This window comes from Helicoverpa zea, chromosome 1 (genome assembly GCF_022581195.2).
Source record: "Helicoverpa zea isolate HzStark_Cry1AcR chromosome 1, ilHelZeax1.1, whole genome shotgun sequence".
Taxonomy (NCBI): domain Eukaryota; kingdom Metazoa; phylum Arthropoda; class Insecta; order Lepidoptera; family Noctuidae; genus Helicoverpa; species Helicoverpa zea.
The window spans coordinates 8532233-8544783 of record NC_061452.1 but is presented as its reverse complement, the minus strand read 5'-3'; the positions used below and the strand labels follow the sequence as shown (position 1 = coordinate 8544783).

At 37.3% G+C, this 12551-nt stretch overlaps 1 protein-coding gene across 3 annotated transcripts in view; it reads left to right on the top strand.

Moving 5' to 3' along the window:
* Positions 1-12551, top strand: part of LOC124633166 (semaphorin-1A) — a 78824-nt gene that overhangs the window by 54361 nt on the left and 11912 nt on the right. Inside the window, exon 1 of one of the 3 annotated variants that reach the window (XM_047168305.1) lies at positions 5728-6038. The exons of the other annotated variants lie outside the window; for them this stretch is intronic. The gene's annotated coding sequence lies outside the window, so the exon portion shown is untranslated. Of the gene's footprint in view, positions 1-5727; positions 6039-12551 lie in introns of those variants that run through there. 3 annotated transcript variants of the gene reach the window in all.

The following is a 12551-nucleotide window of genomic DNA, read 5'->3' as shown; positions in this document are numbered from 1 at the left end:
GTCAAACAATAGCAAAACAACCCTGGGCGGGCTCCAAGCTCGCGTTGCACATCGTGTGAAATCAAGTCTGCTTCATATGCACTGCGCTCCATTGTACCCGTTGGGAATACAAGAACAAAATTACCCATTGTCCTTACACCTCATTCTTATCCTAACTGATTAGTAACTAACACTATGTTTTTATCGTTGACACAAAGCAATTCCCAACAAATATATATTGCCAATTGTGGGAATCGCATTTAGCGCCGCCGACGCTCGGAAACTTTTGTTGTTCTGCGATCTCACGAGTGTCGACTCATTTAGCTTTATTTTCTCACACTCAATACTTGAGATTAATTATACGCATTCTGTTCCTGTAGTGTCGGAGCATTACACAAGATACGATTGTGCCGCGGATATACGCGGAAGCAAAGCCGTGCGCGAGCAACACTCTTCCTTGTGTGGGTAATTATGATTTCACCATTAACCGTCCATCCGTAATAATATTATGAGATTGAATATCGTTGAGCCGTGTTTAATTAAAACTCGGGAAATTGCTACCAGCCATCACATACGCCTCGTTCTTTTGCACAGCAATTATAATGTCCATTACTTCTAAATGTAGGTTGCGCAGGGAAGCGTGAGTAGGTACCTATTGCAGTTGGGTTACAGTACGATACTCTACTTTTTTAATTGAGAGAGCTCGTTGTGTGATGTCAAGGGTCGGGCAGTGCATGTCAGTGCGATTTAATTGTCGTGATAAGAGGGCGCGTTTCGCGTGGGAGTCGACCGACCGACCATGACGTCACGCCGCGTAATTACGAAGTCTTGCTCACATCCGGACCCTTACCCTAGCTGCACACACCCTTTACTTTAAATCTAGCTAAAAGCGCAATTGGACTTTACAAGCGTTCCTTACGGAAAATATGAAAAATATGTTGGAAAAGCGCTATTTATGAACGCTATAACAAATGTATCGCTTGCTGATGATTTTGTGGACCATGAAGTAACTATACCCGATCAGTATACAAATAGTTTTTAAATGATGTTAAGACACACGTAGGAAATCAATTCAATATGAAGATTATTCTTGACCCTAATTACATATGTATGTATACTTATCTAATGATATTTTCTTATTACTAACATGTATGATGAAACGTGAATAATCTAAGATTTCAAATTACAAGTGTCTAACAACCTATCTAAAACCTATAATAATGTAGGTACATGAATAATATTTCAAGGCATTCCAACATCTGTTAATGTTCAACCTCACTAAAAGTTAAGGAATTCGTTTGTTGTTAAAGTTATTTCAAACGACTATAATAGTAAAGGCGACTTAAAAAGCATGATAACAGTTTTCACAATATCATTGCGGCTGAGTGTACAATAATTTCACTTCCACTGCACTCACGTATTTTTTGCGAGCACAATACTAATTTGCCGGCTAGTAGTCGGCGGCACTGCAGTGGTAACGTTTTTGCAATGAATCCGTTGTTTCCTAAAAATGCTTTGCTTGTTCCTACGCTGGAATGTCACGTTTTGGAAACGCAGCAGATGACAAAGGAAACTAAACAACCTACTTGATGTATGATACCTGCAATACCTATCTGATGACGAAACAATACTTAATGGCAATAAAGTTGCTGTATCTAGAGTGGTTACGTATTATTTCAAAGGAAATGCGGAATTTAATCTAATATATAACTTAGTTGATATTGTTAATTGAAATTCAATTTAACAATGTGGGTCGTACAGATGTTTGTGTAGGTGTATTATGTACCTAATACTATCATTTGATATGGAGTTAGTGATCAGGCCGGTAGTTGTGTGGCGGTGGGCACGAAGCCGGTCCGGGCACGGGTGACGGGTCAGTGCGACACAATGAACCACTTCCTGCGGAGAGCGGACCGAGCCGACCAAACCGACCGTACAAGGACACGCAGCTGACACCAACTTATCCTACGCTCATTATCCAATCCCCACCGCACTCAAATTATCCGACACAATCTTAAACTGGTCTAGTGATCATAGTGATTCCCGGCGACTATTACCAATCACTTACACCAGGGCATGTCAGGGTATAGGTATCGACTAGAATATTGTTCCATAAGAAGTGTCTAAGAATTGATGCTCGAATTAGAACATGACAATCCCAATGTCACGAATTTGTATGTAAATACCAGTGGTCTCGATAGCCACTAACCCCGAATAAAAGAGTACGTTTCAGGTGGAGCGGTCGTGTGGCCGCGATTAACCTCGTGCCAATTACGCGGCCATTAGCGCTCCGAGCACAATACGCCTCCATTCAGCGGATGCCCACTTTACCAGCACCATCAGTAGGCTGCGCCCAATTTGCATTTGTTTGGAATTAGAACGTCAGCGAGCATTCGCGGCCCGCTTTGTGTCACCTGTAACTATACCAAACACCAAGCCTGTCCACGCATAATACCTAGAGCCGTTTTAATTCTCTCGTACGTACTTCCACATAAGCGGTTAACCTAATCGTTTCCATTGTCACCGAGTCTACTATACATAAAGCAGAGTGACCGTTTGCACATACATGTAGTCGTAAATGGGACAGCTCTATCACAAAGGAAGAACGACAATAGCGTGGGAAACGACAAAAAGTTGCGTTATTTCTGATGACTTATGATGTGATGTTCAGTAAATATTACGAGGTGGCTGATACATTTATCACACAGTGTACCTATCTAATTTGATTTCATTTCAGGACAGGTAAATCAGACAAACAAAATATCTGCAACATATAATGTTTTCCAGATTTTCTGATGAAATCAATATTCTAGAGTCAGGACTGGTACCTACAGACTAATCAATCAATTCTGCCAATACATATCGAATTTAGAATATAATTCAGGCACAGAATTTGAGGAACCATAACGTGATGTAGTGTCCATAGTTCCACAAAGATAATTGAGTCCATTGAAGTACAATGCAACATCCCAACCGTAGCGCCCGTGGAATGCATTACGACGGAATTCGAATGTCTTTGTAACAAATTACACAACTACCATTACCATACCAGTCTAATTCTTTGGTCACGCAACTTAATACGTTACCAGCGTAACATAAAGAGGAACACACGCGGTCCCAAGCAGTCTAATTTTATCAGTCGACGTGCTCGAGATGAATTTAGAAAACTGAAGTGGATTACTCGCCCAAGCTCCAGATTCACAGCCACATTCAATCACGTATTTTTTTCTTTCCCTCAGTTCATCGTGAGTCATTATTAATAAGAGCGGAGCGAGAAGCGAATAGACAGGATATGGTAATGACAAATGGAGTTCTCTGCTTATCGGAGCGGTCTATGTAGAAAAGATGTGGCGGTTTTCTCCGCGAGTAAGATGTCGGGCGATGTCGTTAGCGAAGCGCCATCTAACAGATATCGCCATGCTACCCTTTTTGGCGCACCGCTTACTGAATGCCGGAGATAACTATTTTCGCCTTATCGAACATATTGCAAACTTCACAACTTTTGAAGTGCTTATTTTCTAGTTAGGCACCGTGCTTACACAAACGCTATCAATTCTGTTTTAACAACATTGGTTATGAAGATTTGTACGTGTAATATAGTGTAGGTTTGATGTGCGTGAAAACAGGTGAGCTAGTTAAGTAAGACATATGTAGAGTCAAAATGTTCAGGTATATTCTTTCAATGTTTTTGTTCGGCTGTGGCATAATGCCAGTACAAGGTACCGTTCTCGGTCTTTTCTACAATAGCAGAGATATCGCGTCGTCTTTAGCTGAAATATATTGTCCCCGGCTTGCAGCGAGTCCGCGCTGTTCACCCACACCACCGTCCCTGATATGCAAATAGGCGCCGCCAAGATCGTAAACCGTTTTGGATCTGATAACGTAATTCGGAGGTAAAATACACCAAGTTAATGTGTCTGCATTTACCTATGCAGAGCTCCTTCCGATAAAAGTACAATAAGACAAAACTAAAAAAAGGTATTTCTATGTTTAGGGATAGGTTATTTTTGCGTGTGGAGCATTCTATCATAATGTTGAATAGCTTCGGTTGTGACAAATGTTTGCGATAACCAACCGCGGCATCCCCGGCGCGCGCCGCTTCCACTACCTGCTCTGCCTATCAGCCATCTTGAACCTCTTCTAGCTTATCTTCCGTAATATGTTATTCAGGAGAAAGTCGGACATTACGTAGCCATAGGCCAATATCGATTGCACTCACAGACGTAGCTTTGTTCAAAACTAAGGTAATACTTCAGGTATGTATGAGGTCCTATCACAAGAAAATCATATCTAGTAGCAATGAAATAAAAAGCAAATAAAGATAGAATATTTACAACATTATTTCAAGTAATCTTAAAATATCCCTTATTCTAATTTCTTTTAGCCCATCCTGATTTCTTCTACCATACTCGTCCATCTTACTTACTTCAAATTTAACTATCGTCAATATAAAAGGTTTTTATACAGAAAAAAGTTACCGAAGGTGCATCAGTTAATGCTTAAACCAAACGGATATAACACTGGCTGTTATTATTACTGCAGTGTCTGTACATTTGGCAGAAGGCTGTGGCTGTATAATAGCATTACCGCAGGTACGGGCCCAGGTAGCACCTGACACGTACAAATATTCCCACAACTAACGTGCGACGTACTGTGGCTATGCCTCAATTGCCCCACAATATCTCATGTTTTATACCAAGATTTTATTTCAACAAATGAATGTAAAATGTTTTGTCTTCATTGTCTTTCGTGAGTCAACTTAATCATAAGTATTTGAAGGGTTCTTGGGTGATGTCACTTCCTTTCTTCTTCTGTGCTGAATTTCCTTCCTACCTCTCTAATCGTAATACTAAAACATGACTTGATGAGTCCTAGCTGTTCACAATACTTAGATATTCTATTTTAGCCTGCAAATTTCTATAGTTGGGGACCAAGTAGGGGGTAGAGATTAAAAAAAACCTTTAAACTAAAGCATCCTTGTTTCGTCTTTAGTTCAGAAGAACTTGGAAGTACATTATGATCATTCTTACGTTAGTTTCTTGGTCAAAACAAATGGTCATAAATATCGGGACAATTGTATAACGTAGCAAGCGATGGTGAATTGTAGTCGTGGGTTTTTTCAAGCGCTCGACTATGGCTCGACGGTCCCTTCTTTCTACCTGGCACACAGCGAGGGGTGAGCCGCGTGAGCGCAGCGTATTATAAACTGGGACTGCCACATGTTTCTGTCCTTTCGTGGGTTTAAATCATGGTATAATAATAATAGCAATAACTAACAGTCTCAGTTAAATACTTTTATTTACACTCATAGTTGCAGTAGTTTGTGTTAATCTTTACGTTTGTTCTCTACCTTTGCTTTCTCAGACGAAAAGTATATATATATTCTGTTGAAGACATTTTAGTAGGTATTTCAGTATTATTTTTTTGAAGATTCCTTCCTATTTATGCTTATTTAATATGAAATAATACTCTAAGCTTAATGTTTACTTTCAACATAGAGCTTTTATTGTTTAGGAGAAGAGGGAGTAACAAACCGATATAACCCTCCTTATTTTTTATTCGACGAACTACGTTTCTATTTTATGGCCCCTCATTTGAAGCGTCAACACAAAACAAAAAAAGTTGTAGAGAACTGGCAACGTATCGGGACGAAACGTGGCATCGGCGCAGCGCACGCGCATGTTCGGGAAATAAGTGGAGAAGCCTGTCGGGCAAGTTCGGGCGGCGAGATAGTGGGGCGCCTCTGTCGCGCCAGTGCCCCTGCCGAGTGCGCCGCGACAGCACGCCGTACTGTACGCGCTGGCTTCGTCTGCGCGCCCATAGTAAACACTTCTGTTACACTCTCTACAAACCGGTTACTACCTTTGTGATCTCGAGTGCTACATCTGTGATTTTTGGTGCGCGTTGTGATTTATCTGACTTCATGTCAGACTGATATTTATGAATGAGTGCAGTGTAATTAAAAGCTGTGATTGAATTTTATTACCTTAACAATGCTATGACCCGTGAATTAAAAACGTACCAAAATTGGATTGCAAAGCTGGGAATATACAGAATTGGTGAGTGTGGAGCAATTTCTTAAAACTTTTCACTAAGATATTTAGTAATAGTTTTAAATAACGGGCCTAAGCTCAGCGCGTTGCGGAGGCGGCGCGAACAAAACCCATAGGATAGGGGAGTGAAGGAGAGAGCACGCTTTGTTGACACAGGGCAAGCGACTAGCGGGCGAGCGGGCCCGCTCTACCAGCGACTCGACTAGACACTCAACGCCAACGGTGTAAATTGTACACTCAAACGCGCACTGTTATGTCCTCTTTTGTTACTTTCTGTACTAATTTGGAGAGTCTTGCGAACATACTCGCTAATTTCAAAACTGTACCAATTAGATCTTTCACTGCCCCAGTGAAACTACCTTGTGTAAACCCGGGCTTATTCTGTTAAATTAGGCAAAATGTGTTTTTCTAAAATATATCTACACAGACTAATTTAATGATAACGTCTTATCTCATTTAGATACATTGTGCTGTATGAGTAATTAGATAAGCAGTATTTTTACTGTTTTAAACTGATATTAAAACAAAGAAGTCGAACAGTGCACCCCAATCATGGTACACTATAATATTGGAAATATAAAAACCATTCTGCTTAAATTATCATCTTCCTAATTAGTACGGGTATGTGCCTATGTGGGTCTACCTGTGAGTTTACAACTTTGATGAGAAAATACGTCTCTGAGTAAACTCTGGTAAAGTGGTAAAAGATTAAGAATCCTCCTCTTTATCCCGCTATCTGGACTAATTTGGCGGGCCAACCCCAATTAATTATTGGAACACCGAGGAGATTAAATAAGGAAATGGGGTTAGTAAAGTAAGGAATATCCATCGACATTCAACATACCATCAAGTTTGAAAAAACATAATTTTCATCTTCATTTATTTAAAAGAACATTTCCTAACTATTAGATTAGCTACATTTACATTATTTTACATAAGACAAACTGAAGATAGAAGCTAAAGAAAAGTGTTATTAGTCATAGCAACACAAAACACTGAAAACGTAGGAAAAAATAACTTGAGTGAAAAAGCAACGTCATTGACCTCTCTAATTATGGATCACAGATACATTGTAATATGTAAGATTCTTGAACGTCTTTTACGCAAATAGAAACAATTACTCCAGTTTGTAATAGTAATGAATGAAGTACATTATCAACATCCTGCGTAATTGCGTGCGCGTCATGTGTCACACTCATGATGTACAGACAGATCTACAATACCAGATGCGCCGGCACAGAATGTTAAGTCATTGTAACTGGGGCCAATGGGTCAATGCAAGGCTTGCTCTCATTTCCCCAGAGCTCACTCCCAAAAAGTTACAAACGACTAGTTTGTAACAGAGTTATATTGTAACCATGCATTCGAATTCCCTTCTCGCCTGATACATTTTCATGAAAATTATTAATTAAAATTGTATTTCCCGTGAGTCTTAATTCATAAAATACAACACTTATTTATTTGTTTGTCACTTGACGTACTTAACATCATAGTAGATCCGTCACTGTTCATTTGTTTTATTTAATTAGTATGTAAATCGTATCGCTATACGTAAATGAAGTGATTGGAAATAAATAACACTATCAAAACTAAATAGGCACTACTTAAAATTTGATTCAACGTACGTACCGAATACCGTAAATGCAAAATGTAGAGGGAATCAAAATGTGTGCCAAGTAACTAATTTCGAAAAGTTTTTATTAATTATTTTCTACCAAGTTCATATGGATATTTTTGAATATAATAAACATGAATGACATGGAGAATATTAAGAAATAAAATGGAAATACAAAATGTTGTTTACAACTGTATCATCCTGTTGCTACTTTATTATTCGGTTTCCATAAACTGCAAATTAAAAGGTATTTACTTACCTATGAGCTCAAAGTTTGGAAATTCGATAATTTAATTACCATGATCCTATTTATTGCTCCACCGGATTTGTCAAAATACAATACAAATTATTTGCTGCTATCGAATAGTCGACGTGTTCCTATAAATTCATTTCGCATACGGCATACGAATTGGTTTAATTTTCACTGTTATTTGTGGACGATTCATATAATCCTATATTTATCTAATTTCAAATACTTACATAATTATTGTTAACGTAGTTTACCGAAGTAAGGCGAAAACTACTTAATATAATGAGGTTCATTAACTAGGTTTAAGCCGATTATAGTTTATCAATGTGTGTTTCAAGTAAAGTTTCTAACATAATACTTAGATAATGTGCATTCATTAATAACAGCCGTCATTGATGCTAATGTGGGCAGAAACTCATCGGTGAATCAGTCATGACTAAAATATTTTATACATCCTCGTAATTATACAGTATATTAAATTATCATTACATTACCACAGGCTTGCAAACAACATATCTAACCATACACACGTAATAAGCTGTTTCCATCCCGTAGGAATAACCAGTTTACTGAAAAGGGACACTGATTTTGTAATTTTACCGCGGTTTTCCTTTTTCCTGTAATAATTCCCAAAGTCAAAAATGGAATGCCTATAGGATATGTAATTTACACAGAATGACGCGGGCTGTAGCTGTAGGTATTCAATTGTTTGCTTTCTACATGATTACAAAGTAATCGTGTATAAATAGGAGCAAGTTGCTAAGCCACCGTCTGCAAGCTCCATTAAGGAAGCCATTTCGATCTCACACCTTACATTACACGCGTCGGGATACCTACCATATCTAAAAATAAGCTACCGTTAAAGTACCTGCTCTGCCCTATCCCAGACCATGCAAAATATAACGCAACACATATGTATATTTTTATATCAACACCTTTTATTAAACTTGCAAAGAAATTATTTAAGAAAATTTGGTTTTCTCACACTAGGTAGTGTATAACGTTTGTTTAGGCTTAGGTTACAGACTTTATTTTCCTTTTAAAGGCACAGCTAAAGCAACAATTTTAAGAGAAAAACGAAGGAAAGACAAAATGGTACATACAGCCACATAATTGTTGATTGTATCGTACCTATATTTAAAATACCGGCAAACCATTATCAACAATGAGTAATTAATATACACGATGTGTCATGTAACATCCTCACGTATTTTCTTGAGTACAATAAGTAGACACCTACTCATCACTTGTTTACATCAAGAACAACGGATAAAGACCAGGTGTCAGACAGTGTATGACCCACACTGTTTTAAAAACATGCGTAGCGTGTGTAATATCGAAATTTGTAATTAGTAACTATTTTAAGAACGCTTCTTATCGATACGTTATCGCAAGTTGTATGTGGTACCTACCTACATGTAATATGTGTACAGTTTATCAAAGGAGTCGCAATCGGTAAACACGTGATTATCAAACTTTAATTGGCACAAATAATATTTTTATCACGGTTAACTCAATAGGAAGTTCAGTAAATGTTACAGATAAAGTTAGTCAGCAGTAAATATATACCGAGGCAATAATGATCCCTACATTTTCAGTTATATTTAACTTTACATCCAACATAAACAATCAATTCATATAAGCTTTGTAAATTAATAAAGATATAAGTATTGTTGCCTTAACATTCTTTAATTTTGCAGGCTAATATCTAATTAACAAAAGTATTTCAAAGTAAAAATCAAATTATAATATTCTAATCAAAACCAACCTAAATCATATTTAAACAAAGACCATAAATAATTATAGAGGTACATTATTAATACATCCCCTTTGCATAGAAATGAAGCCACATAAAGCAATTAGAATGATTCTGATGTGATTATTAACTCTATTGATGAAAATTTTGCTATGTTGACATAGGAGCATAATAAGGTACTCTAGCTCAATACAATTATTAGCTATGTCCTTGTATTACTTTTCAGCATGCATAAATATCACTACACATTATAGAACAATGCGTCCTAATATCTATTCGCGATAAATTCAAAAATTGCTTAAAGGATTTTCATTTTTTCATGCAAGTATCCACAAGGAAACTAACATCACCTATCTTATAACAAATATTTCATAAAATATAAAAAATAATGAAGTCTTAATTTTGGCTCAATCTAATTAATTAATGACCGTTACTAATTTAATCTTTTTACATAAATTCTAGATTTCAGAATCGCATACATTTAACATATTAAAACATTCTATTTTATCTAATTGCCTACCTAGTCACTTTATTTGTATGTATGATCTAAAAAGTCTTGATGATTATGCCGAGAGTCGAGAGACCAATTTATTTTTTTAATTGCTACTCGGATGTGAAGATTTTTTTAAAAAGTTCAGCGGAAAGTCATACCTATCTATAAACTACAAAAAGTTCATGCACAGCTCTCATACGAGTATCATTCTATCACCATGACCACCTTTTCAGCAATTCAATATATTTATATACTTACCTAGGTAGTTTAGAAATAGGTGTATTATATCAGCCTTAAGCTTTCCGTGACAACACCATGGAAAATGGCGGTGGCGTGACTATATTTTATCGTCCCAACAAGTTGGACGTTAAACCGCCCCCGACTACTTCGATGGTGATTTATTGCAAGTGACATTAAAGAACCGCAACTTCCTGATCTGCGTGGGATCGAGTAAGTCTTCAGTACACAGAGGCTTCGCGGTCGCATCTCGAAGCTCGAGTGTCAACCGGCTCTGCATAACTGCTGCCTTATCTTGTTTACCACATATTGAGCCCCCGTAATCTGCCTGAGGATCTCAAACCTATAACATGAGAAAGTAGTAATATGCACGAGACCAACGTACTTACTTGCTATGTTATACCATAAATTAATACTAATGAGAAATACACATGATATACTCAGTTGCGAACACCGTCCCTACCTGCACTATGTGGTAACTAGTACCTACTGTTAGCTCCGTCTATAAAATATCGAATAAATCGACTGCCTCGTTTACATTTATATTATCTTCCTTATTTCGTATTCGATGTTAGACGGTGCGACGCATTTTTTTATACTTCTATGTTAACATGGCCCAGATATTCCTTTTTGTTACAAATACGTTTTAAACCAGTTTAATAACCAAACACCTAATGTGTTCAGTAATACATTTTCATGAATGTAACTAGTTCAGCCTACATACCGGTAATCGCTCATTTGTTTACTTCGGTAATTGTTCCGGTACACTTGGCGCGCATAAATTAAACGTTCGAAGTGCAATATATCGTGTCCTGGGAGCGAAATTTCCGCTAAATAGTTAAAATAGGCTACAGTGAACAGTTGCTCCCAAAACAGCACTGCGGTGGCATAACTGACACCCGAAATACAAAATGCATGTCGCCCTCCGTACGTTGCACTCAGGGCCTCTTGCATTGTGTGCTCACATCTGTGCGATTATGTGCGTGCAACATGTTACATCAGCTCCTAACCCTTTTCATTAAATAGTTACACAATGCAGAACATCTGACATGTGATTACTGCACCTAATCCATTAATCACTATTGTTGTTAGTTTTATATAAATGATGTTGCATTCGCTATATTCGCGGAGCAAGCCATCATATTCACCTTCATCATTATTTATTCTTATTATACCGAACGTTTTAATGAAACTATTTAATAATATATTATAGATCACATTTGATTTGACAAAATAAGTATAGGACAATAATACAAACGTCTCATTGAGTAATATGAAAACATCCATAACCCTGTAAATAGTTCTGAAGGAAATACTAATATTAATGGGAAATAATCTTATGAGGAAGGAAAACAAACACTCACAAAATTGCTTGTCACAAAGTACGTTGAACTCGCGTCACATCTGAAATACTCGAAACCTGTACAGCCAGGTAATAAAACAAATAGAGAATGATGGTCACGTTTGGAACACCATTCTAAAAATAATGTCATGCGAACCAATTAAATATTTATAAGGTAGATCAGAATGATTCTGTTTACGATGGCAATTCACTGTAATATCTGTAGATATAAAAAATGAAACGTCTTCTATAAACTGTATCGAGCGAGGCATAAAAGGTGGATTAAAAATAAGATATCGTAACTAGTGAACGGTGGGCGCTGAGATCACGACTGGGACGAGACGATCGAGTTTTGTTTCTCACGATCGGCAAGGATAGTTGAAAAAATGAGAAAAAATAGTATGCGAATCCTGAGCAATGAGTGCGTGTGCGGATGCATGCTGCGTGCGTCAAACGAGCGTCCCGTGTGACCGAGAACCAGACCAGCCACTAGATATGCGTGTTCAGCGACACCACACTTGCTCATTTACATTCATCATTTAATTTTATATCTTTTTTGTGTCCAATAATAATAGGGTCAGAATGAAATTTATTACACCCGCGCATAAGATTAATTTTGTTTCTTTTAGATTCGTTAACTGTTTTAAAAACCACTGTGGTGCTGAAAGCATAGCGACACACACAGTTTCTATTATTGCACACAATGCACTCCTTTTGTTACCAGTACATTACTACAAAATTATTATTAGGTATTTAAGAATATGTAAGGAAAACATAATTATGTATATTTTTTAAATATCTTGTATCATTATTAATTCAATTTACC